The sequence below is a fragment of the Molossus molossus genome, unplaced genomic scaffold (assembly GCF_014108415.1).
Source record: "Molossus molossus isolate mMolMol1 unplaced genomic scaffold, mMolMol1.p scaffold_m16_p_3, whole genome shotgun sequence".
NCBI classification, from domain to species: Eukaryota; Metazoa; Chordata; class Mammalia; order Chiroptera; family Molossidae; genus Molossus; species Molossus molossus.
The window spans coordinates 7039803-7050810 of NW_023425366.1; the positions used below are offsets into that span (position 1 = coordinate 7039803).

The 11008-nt window shown below is 38.6% G+C and overlaps 1 pseudogene; it reads left to right on the forward strand.

The window, feature by feature from the left end:
* The first annotated feature begins 426 nt into the window (after nucleotides 1-426).
* LOC118641468 lies at nucleotides 427-957 on the forward strand (annotated as a pseudogene).
* Nucleotides 958-11008: the final 10051 nt, after the last annotated feature.

The following is an 11008-nucleotide window of genomic DNA, read 5'->3' on the forward strand; positions in this document are numbered from 1 at the left end:
ATGAAGACCAGGCCCACCTGTCTGCAGTGGTTCAGTTGCTCTAGAACATTCCTCAGACAAAAGACCAAGCATTATATGGGAAAGACAAGCATATATTTCACATGGTTCTTTTACTTCACTTTTATGACCCTTCAGCGGAAACGGTCCCTTGATGGATGGTGGGTTTCCTGGCCTTCCCGGCTTCCATATTAGTGCAGCAGAACCTTCAGCAATGCTGGGGGCGGAGGGGCCAGGCTTTTTCAGCTGAATCCCACGGCGTCTATGTGTAAGGAAAACAGAGCCCGATTCCCAGGGTCCAGTTCTCCCTCACCAAATAGATCCTGTGTGCAGAATTTCTCCATGAGGGGTGAACGATTTCTCGCAGCAACAACTCTTTATAAAACAGTGTATGAACTCTTCCTGTAACAGCCTGAGTCACCTCTGAAAATGGTTCGCTATTCACCTGACCCAGAAAACCCCACAAAATCCTGCCAATCAAGAGGTTCGAACCTTCGCATCCACTTCGAGAACACACGTGAAACTGCCCAGGCTATCGAGGGTATGTAAATCTAAAAAGCCACCAAGTATCCGAAGGATGTCGCGTCCCAGGAGCAATGTGTGCCATCCGGCGTTACAACAGTGGAGTTGCTAGGCGTGCCCAGGCCCAGGAGTCGGGTGGAACAGCAGGGGGCGTGGTCCTAAAACAGCGCTGAATTTGTGCCACACGTGCCCAGAAATGCAGACGGTAGTGCTGAGCTTCGGGGTTCAGGCGTCTGTGGTCACTGAGCACACCCAGGTGAACAGCCCCCGAGATGCGGTGGAGAACGGACAGAACTCACGGGCAGATGAACCCAGGCATGAGCTCTCCCTGCCACGTGGAGACGGTCCTTACCACAAAGGACCGCATTGTTCCTGAACCAGAAAAGGGTTGCCCAGAAGAAAAAGATGTCCCAGGAGAAACGTAGGGCCCAGGAGTGAATGCAGCAGAAAGTAAATGCTAACAACAGTAAATAAATAAATAAGCAAATAAAACAGTATATGCAGATAAGCACTCAGTTCATGTCCTCTTGCAGCTGGGTACCAGCAGGATAGGCGACACTCCCCCGGTCCCCAGGGAACTCTTGTCCGGGAAGGCACAGTCAGCCAGTGAGCAGGCTCACCGGCCATCAGCACAGAGTGCTTCCCACCGGGCTTAACTCTGCGGGCATGCGTCCTGTAGCCAACCAATCTCAATGACGTGGGAGCTATAATTGTTACCACTTTTTTGGACAATATTTTATTTCAATTTATATTCAATATTACATTGTATTAGTTTCAGGTGTACAGCATCGTGGTTAGATAATCAGATACTGTACAAAGTGTCCCCCTGATATTTCTGGTACCCACCTGCACCACGCACAGTTATTACAGTAGTATTGACTGTATTCCCTGTGCCGTACTTTGCATCCCATGGCTCTTCTGTAACTACCAGTCTGCATTTCTCAATCTCTTCACCTGTTTCACCCAGTCTCCCAACCCTCTGGCCTCTGGCAGCCATCAATCTGTTCTCGTATCTATGAATCTGTTTCTGTTTTGTTCCATATGTTCTTGAGATTCCACATACAAGTGAAACCATGTGGTCTTTGTCTTTCTGTGACTGGCTTGTTTCACACAGCACAATACCCTCCAGGTCCATCTGTGCTGTTGCAAATGATAAGATTTTGTTCTTTTTTATGGCCGAGTAATATTCTGTTGTATATATGCACCACAGCTTTTTTATCCACTCGTCTGATCACCACTTTTTAAGAGGCTGAAACAGTTTTTGAGGGATTCATAAGCTTTTTCAGAGTCACTGGGCAGGAACATAACTCAGGAGTCCTGCTACTGCTCTGCTGGGCACACTGAGTTTGTCCGTGTGCCAGGCCCGCAGGCTAAGCCACGCCCCTGGGCGTCTTTAATGTAGACCGACAACTGCGGTGGTTCTGAAACTTCACACCCTGTCAGTAAATCTAGTGAGCAATTTATACTATACACTAGTATATAATATACTACTATGTATTATTCATATATTACTAGTATTATAGTACTAATATGCATATAATACATAATATAATAACATTATATTAGGAATATATAGTAATATACCAATATATAAATTATATATTAGTGATATATAAAATTTATATATACATATATTTATTTATATTTTTATATATATTTATATATTTATTTATAAATTTATATATATAAACTTATTTATACATATACACAATGTGTGTGTGTGTGTGTGTGTGTACATATATATATTTCTCACCAGATTTTACGGACAGGGAGTGGTTTTCAGAACCAATTGTAGCTGTCGGTCTTATCCTGTTCCACTGAAAATATACTATATGTGTAACAGATGCTGAAGCGTCCTACAGTACTGCTACTAGGGCTCATACCAGGGTGCCCTCTGGAACAGAGTTTTCATAGGACACATTAATGAGTAAATTTCTGAATGAGATCCAAGAGAAGCTGGCATTACTGTGATTTTCACTCACGTGAATGCATGTTAATAAACGGTGGTCATCTGTGTACTGATCGCAGGACAGTGGTAAGCCACCCCGTCGTTCACCAGGTGAAGCGCTGTTCTCTCTCACGCGCTTTCTCTTATATTTCAGGTATTTCTCTGCCTTAATACTGTTTTACCACATAAGATTTTTATGTAAACTAAATTAGTAGTTCTTTTAAAGTAGAATTTGGCCCCACACCACATTCTAAATCCTGGTGTTGCTGTGTTTATAAATTGTTTTGGAAGATACATCACATTCTAATGAGCCTGCAGTTACCTTTTGTATTTATTTTATTCTTCTATTAGATGTTAGGCCCTGAAGAAAGACAATTTTTACTCATTTCTGAGTTTCAGACAGGCAAGGTGTCATACTTAAATTTTAAAAGGTAATTATTTAGAAAATTTATTTTTGTAACAAGAATACTTAGCCATCTTAAAATTATTACAAAACTAATTCAACATTAATTTTATTATTGTAACTAAGTGTACAGAATAAAAAATAATCTCTTTCTTCTCCCTCTACTCCTCCTTTTTCCCTCGGAAGTAACTGACATTATCAGTTAAGAGTAAATCCCTCAGCTCTTGATCTGCGTATTCACATGCACACACTTGTGACAGCATCAGTTAAAAATAGAAAATGTTCACCAACAAAACAAAAAGATAACCTATTGAATGGGTGAAGGTATTTGTCAATGATACATCTATTGAGGGGTTAATATCTAAAATATATAGAAAGAAATCATACAATTTAACACCAAAAATAGTCCATTAAAAAATGGGCAGAGCACCTGAATAGACACTCCTCCAAAGAGGTCATAGATGTAATCGTCTGGGAAATGCAAATTAAAAACACAAGGAGCTATCACTTCACAACTGTCAGAATGGCTATCATCAATAAATCAATAAACAAGTATTGGTGAGGGTGTAGAGAGATCAGGGAACCCTTGTGCGGTGTTGGAGGGATTGTAAATTGATGCAGCCAATATGGACGTAGCATGGAGATTCTTCAAAAAATTAAAAATAGAACTACCATATGACCCAGTAATTATACTTCTGGGTATTTATCTGAACAAAATCAGAACACTAATCTATAAAGATATGTGCACCCCTGTGTTCATTCATCATTATTTACAATAGCCAAGATAGGGAAGCAACTTAAATGTCCATCAATGGACGATTGGAGAGACTATGTGGTACATATATACAAGGGAACATTACTCAGCCATAAAGAAAAGAATAAAGTCTTGCCTTTCGCAACAACATGGATGGACCTAGAGATATTATACTAAGTGAAATAAGTCAAAGAAAGATAAACACCATATGATTTCACTTACATGTAGAATATAAAAAAACAAAATAAACAAACAAACTCATAGATACAGAGAAAATTTTGATAGTTCTCATATGGGAGCAGGGTTGAAGAAATGAGTAAAAAAAGAGAATGGATTGAGATGTAGAAATTGACAGTTACAGAAACAATCATAGGGATATAAAGTACAGCATAAGGAATATAGTGAAGAACATTGTAATTACTATGCCTGGTATCAGATGGGTACTTTGGGGTGGTAACTTTGTAAGTTATATAAATGTCTAATCACTATGTTGTACACCAGAAACTAATATAATACTGTGTGTCAACTGTAACTGAAAAACAAAAAATTAGTTTAAAAAAATTTTTGTATTGAAGTCTACTGAGTGATGCCTACATGTTTCACACACTGCTAATCACTTTACATGTTTTAGTTTATAATTTTCAGTACAACCCTGTAAGGCACATACTATTAATACTCTCATTTTACAGTAAGTGAATTGAGGCATTGAAAGGTTAGGGGACTTGTCAGGGTCTCTCAGGTGGTAAGTGAAGACAGGATTCAGGCCTACGCAGGCTGATACTGAGCCCAAGTTCTTAATCACAAGACTATTTTTAACTATTGATATTTCTTTGCTTTGGGGGAAAATCATAATCAAATGGAATTTTGAAAATATTTTACAACTCAACAAAAGGAAGACAAAGAACCCAATTAAGAAATGGGCAGAGAAGCTAAATAGACACCTCTCCAAACAGGACATACAAATGGCCAAGAGACATATGAAGAAATGCTCAACATCACTAATCATCAGAGAGATGCAAATTAAAACAACAATCAGGTATCACCTCACCCCTGCCAGAATGGCCGCCATCAGCAAGTCCTCAAACAATAAATGCTGGCGAGGGTGTGGAGAAAAGGGGACTCTAGTACACTGCTGGTGGGAATGCAGACTGGTGCAGCCACTATGGAAAACACTATGGTGTTACCTCAAAAAGTTAAAAATTAAACTGCCATTTGACCCAGTGATCCCACTTCTAGGAATATACCCTAACAAGCCTGAAACACTAATCAGAAAGAATATATGTACCCCCATGTTCATAGCAGCACTATTTACAATAGCTAAGATCTGGAAACAGCCCAAATGTCCATCAGTAGACAAATGGATAAAAAAGCGGTGGTACATATACACAATGGAGTACTATGCAGCTGTAAGAAAGAAAGATCTCTTATCCTTTGAGACTACATGGAGGGACCTGGAAAGTATTATCCTAACCGAAACAAGCCAAGCAGAAAAAGACAAATACCATATGATTTTACTTATTTGTGGAATATAATGAACATAACAGTCTGAGTAATAGGGTAGACCCAGAGACGAGGAAGTAGGGTACAGACTGACAACCCTCAGAAGAGATAAACCACAGAACTTATATGCATGTACATGTGACCAATGGACACAGACAACAGAGCCGGGGTTGGCAGGGGGAGGGGATGGGGAGGATGGGGTTGAGGGTGTCAATGGGGAAAAAAGGAAAAACATCTGTAACAAAAATAAAATAATAAAAAATAAAAATATAAATAAAATAAACCTTTTATTCGGTTGAAAAAAAAAGAAAATATTTTAATAAAGAAAAATTGTAACATATAACGAAAATAGAAAAAATAGTATAATAAATTCCTGTGTGTATGTATCCATCGTTTCAACTTCAGTAATTGTCAACTCATGGCCAAGCAGGCTATGGACACATTCTGCTTCTCCTTCCTTCCCCAACCCTGGGTTATTCTGAAGGAAATTCTTAGACATCATGTCATTACACATGTAGGTCACTGTATTCCTCTAAAAGGTAAGGTCTTAAACAAGCAAACAAAAAAAACAGCCTGGCAGGTGTGGCTTTAGTGGTTGAGTGTCATCATGCACCAAGAGGTCATCAGTTCGATTCCCAGTCAGGGCACATGCCCAGGTTGTGGGCCAGATCCCCAGTGGGGGTATGCAGAAGGCAACCAATTGATGTTCTCGCTCATCGATATTTCTATCTCTCCTTCTCCCTTCTTCTCTCTCTGAAATCAATAAAGAAAAAATTTTATAAACAAGACATAACCATGATACTATTACTCCACTTGAAACAATGAACAACAATCTCTGCAGGTCGGCAAATATCTAATAGACGTTCAAATTTCTCCGATTTCTCATAATTATTTTTACAGATTGTTCAAATCTGGATCTCAGTAAAGTCCACATAGTTTAACTGCTTGATATGTCTCTTAAATCTTTTTCTTCTACAAACCCTTTCTTCTTGCTTTTGATTTGCTTCCGATGTCTTTGTTAGAGAAACCAGTTCCTTGGTCCTCCAGTGTGTCCCAGAGCGGATTTTGCTGATTTCATTGCTGTGGTTCTGTTTCATCTTCTTCTCTGTCCCATTTATTTCCTGTAAATTAGTAGTTAGATCTAGAGTCTTGATCACATTTAAGTTTTATTTTTTTTTCTCTTTTTCTTGGCAAGAACACTTCACAGATGTTACTTTGTACCTCTAATAGGAGGCTCATAATTTCTGGTTGTTACTCTTTGCTGTAATGTGAACAGCCACTGGTATTCACTCCCTAGATATCATTTCTTTAGGGGCTACAAAGGGTGAGATTGTGATTTCATACTAATTTCTTCATTTATTACTTGAAACTTTTAAAGAGAGAAACTTTTTCTCATTTACTAGTTGATTTCCTTGTGGTTGTTTGTATAGGAAATGCCATAAACATGGTTAATTCCCTCATTTTATTTACCAGTTTTCTAAGTAATAAATTGGTTTCCTGTCATGATATTAAGTTGAGAGCTTAAGCATCTTTTGGAATTACTATGAGCTTATGGATGTAAGCATCAGTGGTATTTGGTATCTGTTGCAATCATTATTATTCTTATTAAAAAGAAGTTTCCAGCTTTGACCAGGGCATCTCTTCAAATGGTCCCCTTTTGATGTGCACTCAGGGGTCTTTGATAACTTTCTTGCTGTTAGATATAAGAGGTTCTATGCTCATCTTACACATTTCCTGGTTTTAGCCATTTCCCCCAAGAAATCCTGCTTTATTTTACTGGGAAACATTACTTAGAGACAAGTGGTTATGTTTATAACGACTGGGTTGGTCCTTCCACACTTTTTCGGTGAGCAGAGCTAGCCTTCATATTTATTTTGAAGCTGAAATACATTACAAGTTTATTCTGATATTTCTAATTTACATTCAAGACAATAAGTTTTTTAAAATTTAATTAATGTTTTTGATAGTATATCTATTTCTCCTTTCTCATGTGCTAAAAACTCTAGATTCTGTAAATATTACTGTAATAACTCATTGGCTTTACCCTATATCACATACACAACAATCTCAAAATAGCACTGTGGTGGTAGGTCGCTGACCTTAATAGCCCAAATCCTACAACATCTTTCCTGTCTAGACACTTCACTGTGTAAACTTGTAATGTTTCTTTGGTCTTACCCTAGGCCCATTGATGACTTTCGGTGCCCAGAAGGATCTTGGCAATCATGGAACAAAAAGAGACTACAAAAACATCTTACAGGTGTCTCTTTTCTCTCTTGAACTTCTGTGATTGCCACAGAACACGCCTGGGCTAGTCCGCAGGAATCACCAGGGTAAAAGACATGAAAGACAGAATAGGGCCATGTTGACCCTGTTGTCTGTCTCCGCCAAGTCCTTCTAGATGAGTCAACAGCCAACGAAAGCCCAGACTGAGCCCACGGAGATGAGCAGAGCCATATAGCCAACCTAAAACGGATCCCATTCTGATGAGCAAGGCCAGACCGCATGCACCAAATTCTGCAGACTTGTGAGCCAATATCGACTATTTTTGTTTTGTGTTTGTTACTCAACATTTTGTGGTGAGACACAACTTCTTCAAACAACATGGTGTAATTACTGAAAAAGACATTAAGAGTTTTTGTGATTCCTTTTTTCATAGAGTATATTGCACTAGACATGTTCAGGCAAGTTATGCATTGTTAATACACATGAAGTAGTTCCACTCTGTGTGTTATGCACTAACTTGATACTGAGTAAAGTTCATTAATTTTATTATGCCTTTGGTTTTCGAAGATTAATTTCCATTTAGTTTTATTTCATAATAATGTAATATCTACATGGTTCCTAGGCAATCTACAAAACAGTATGTATTCAGGGAAGTACAGCTTATATCTCTTTCCCGCCACAATTTTCTTCCACACCTAAGTATAAACATTATTGTAAGTTTGGTTTATCCTGCCATTTGAAACAACAACAAGTAAATAGATTCAGATATACAAATGCTACTCCCCCTTCTAGTAGAAGTTGCAAAATACAGAGAAACCCCAAAATGACATTGTTTCATGCCTGATGTTTATCAAGGGCATTCAGAAATAACTATGCTCCTTGGCAACAATATGCTAGGTCGGATGAAATGACCTCTAGAGTTCTCTGATGCTTCCAAACTCTATGATTCTCTACCAGTCTCGGTTCCAGCCTCCACACGTTACAGACTGTATAAAGTTTTCAACTAGTTCAAAAATAAGCATCACAGTTATCATACTGATATTTTGTTTATATGTTACTACACACTAGTGCTTTTGGAATGTAAAGAGATTAATAGTTTTGATCTTAATGACAGAAACTCAGTTCAAAGTAAATTAAGATAAATAAAAATAAATGAATAAGTAAATAATTGAAGGGAAGTATCTGTAACTAAACAAAACAAAAAACAGGACTGGTTACCTCCAGGCATGGTTGGGTGCAGGTACTCAAATGCTAGTATCCACAAATGTCCCACTACTCACAGCTGTGCTGCCCTAAGGGCCACCCTCACTGGCAGGCTACTCTTCCCCTTGCAAGGACACCTTCCTTCCGCTTAGCAAGACTGATTAAAAAAAAAAAAAAACTTTTTTAAAATCAATGTTCCCAACAGAAGTCCAAGATTGAGTACCATTAACCTGATTTGGATGTCATTGTGGTCAGGGAAACAGAATGCTTTGATGGGCAAATCTGGGTCATGTAGTCACCCATGGCTCCATGTGGAGAAAGTACTCCCACCGAAACCCATAGAATAAGCATGAGAGAAAGGCGATTTTTCAGATGAATATCAGAGTTGTTGCCATAAGAAAAGTGGCTAAATATTGTACAAACACGTTCTCGATGTCCTCCACAAAGAGAAGGAAGAAGAGAGCCGGGCGTGCTCAGGATTGGTGTGTGGGTACAGGACGTAGAACAACCTTGATTCCATAATTAGTTGACATTTCTGAAAAGAACGTTAGGGGGGCCAAGGAGAAGGGACACAGACGGTGTCGTGAAACTATCCACACCAGCGAAACGACGAGCAACCTCAGCGTCTGGCTCCCTCGGAGTCACAGGAAGCATTCACTGACCACAGGATGGGAGGGAAAGAATCATCTCAATTTAGTGCAGAAGTGGGCGTTATTCACTGAATGAAACACGTTCCCTACTCCTTCTTAATTCCCCAAAGCATAGAAGTGATCACTATTAACACTGAGGAAGAAGAAATTGGAGAGGAAGGTGTTGATTTTAAACGATTCCATTTTTCTTAAAAGAAAAATCTCTTTGTTTATCCATTCATATGTTTTTCTTGAAATTCCCTGCCTTTCAAATCACAGAGCTTTGAATTCTTCAGAGAAAAGTCTCTCAATGTATATATTTTAAAATCAATATTAAAACTTGGAAATGCAAAGCTATTTGGGTATTGGGACCACAACAAAAAGGAAAAGAATTTTTCAGTCACATTTAACAGATTAAACTCATTGATTTCTTTAAAATCAACAACCCCTTTGTGATTGGCAGTTTATCAAATTAAAATGTATTCCAGTTGACACACTCGGTTTTGTATACACTCTGAACATCAGAGCATAAATAATATACATACCAAATGTTCGCTTCAGAGCTGTGTGTAGGCAGCATTTCTTTCTCAAAAATAGATATATAACTAAGGAGGCATGTTTCAAACTCTCACGTGAAACCAACTGAAGCTTCTGCTAAGGGTTCCAGGAGAAATTCAGATTTTTGTTCAGTTTATCTTGTTGCTGCAGTCTATCTTTAAAAAGGAGACAACTGAATAAACATTTTCTGAAGATTTATTTTCTGTAGAACTTTACTCATGAACAACCTGTTTGAATCATATATTCTGTAAAACTCTGGGACCCTTCATCCTGATCAAGCATAAAACTCGTCCTGAACGTGGCCTCGGCAGCACAACTATATTCACTGAAGTTGAATAATGGACATTTAATACCATCGAGTCACCTCTTATAACTCCCAGGCCGCTTCATCCTTCTTCCTCAACTTTTCTTACTGTTGTGCGGAAAGATGCTCACAACAGAAGTAGTGATACGATTTGCACTTTGTGCTGGATGAAAGCAGAATTATTTCCACATAGCTGCAATTCATAAGAGCTCCCAAATGCGTGTCCCACATTGTGGTCATCCATCGCACCCCAGCTCCAGGAGGCAAGGAGGTTAGAGTTCCGCTTCCCTAAGAGGAACTGGCTCTTACGAAACCAAAGCTAATCCCTCCTCTTTTGTCCCTTCTCAAAATAATATTCTTGGCAAAAGCCCAGAAAGATACGGCACATGCATTTGAGGGTATTATACACACATATGAAGACTTCTATATATGAATATATGCATGCTATATATGATGAATGGACACACATTATATATAATAGATAGATGATTGGTAGGTAGGTAGGTAGGTAGACAGATTTTTTTTTTTGTATTTAGATCTCATATCATTCACATAAGAAGTTCAGAGTAGAAAATATTTATAATTCAACTTCTCCAAAGGAGACTGGTATTGAGTTATTCATGATGAGAACTCATTCAAAATAGTTTAAATGTCAAAATAATGGATCTTTTACTACATTTATTTCACCTGCTTCCCAAGACATTTAATGAATTGGAAACTTCTGCTAGATATTTTCTCTAGATAGTGTTTGAATATAGGTATTCCCCATTTTCCCTCAGAGGTTTTTAGATGTAGGCCCATCACATCCTTGACCTTCCATGGGTGATCAAACTCTCACCAACGGTTATTTTCCATCTGCTTCAACCAGCCTTAATCTAGACGCTACAGAAACCAAGGGCCGCATTCTACCCCAGATATGTTCTTCTCACACCAAGTCAAGGGTTCTGTGCAGGCAACCAAGCAA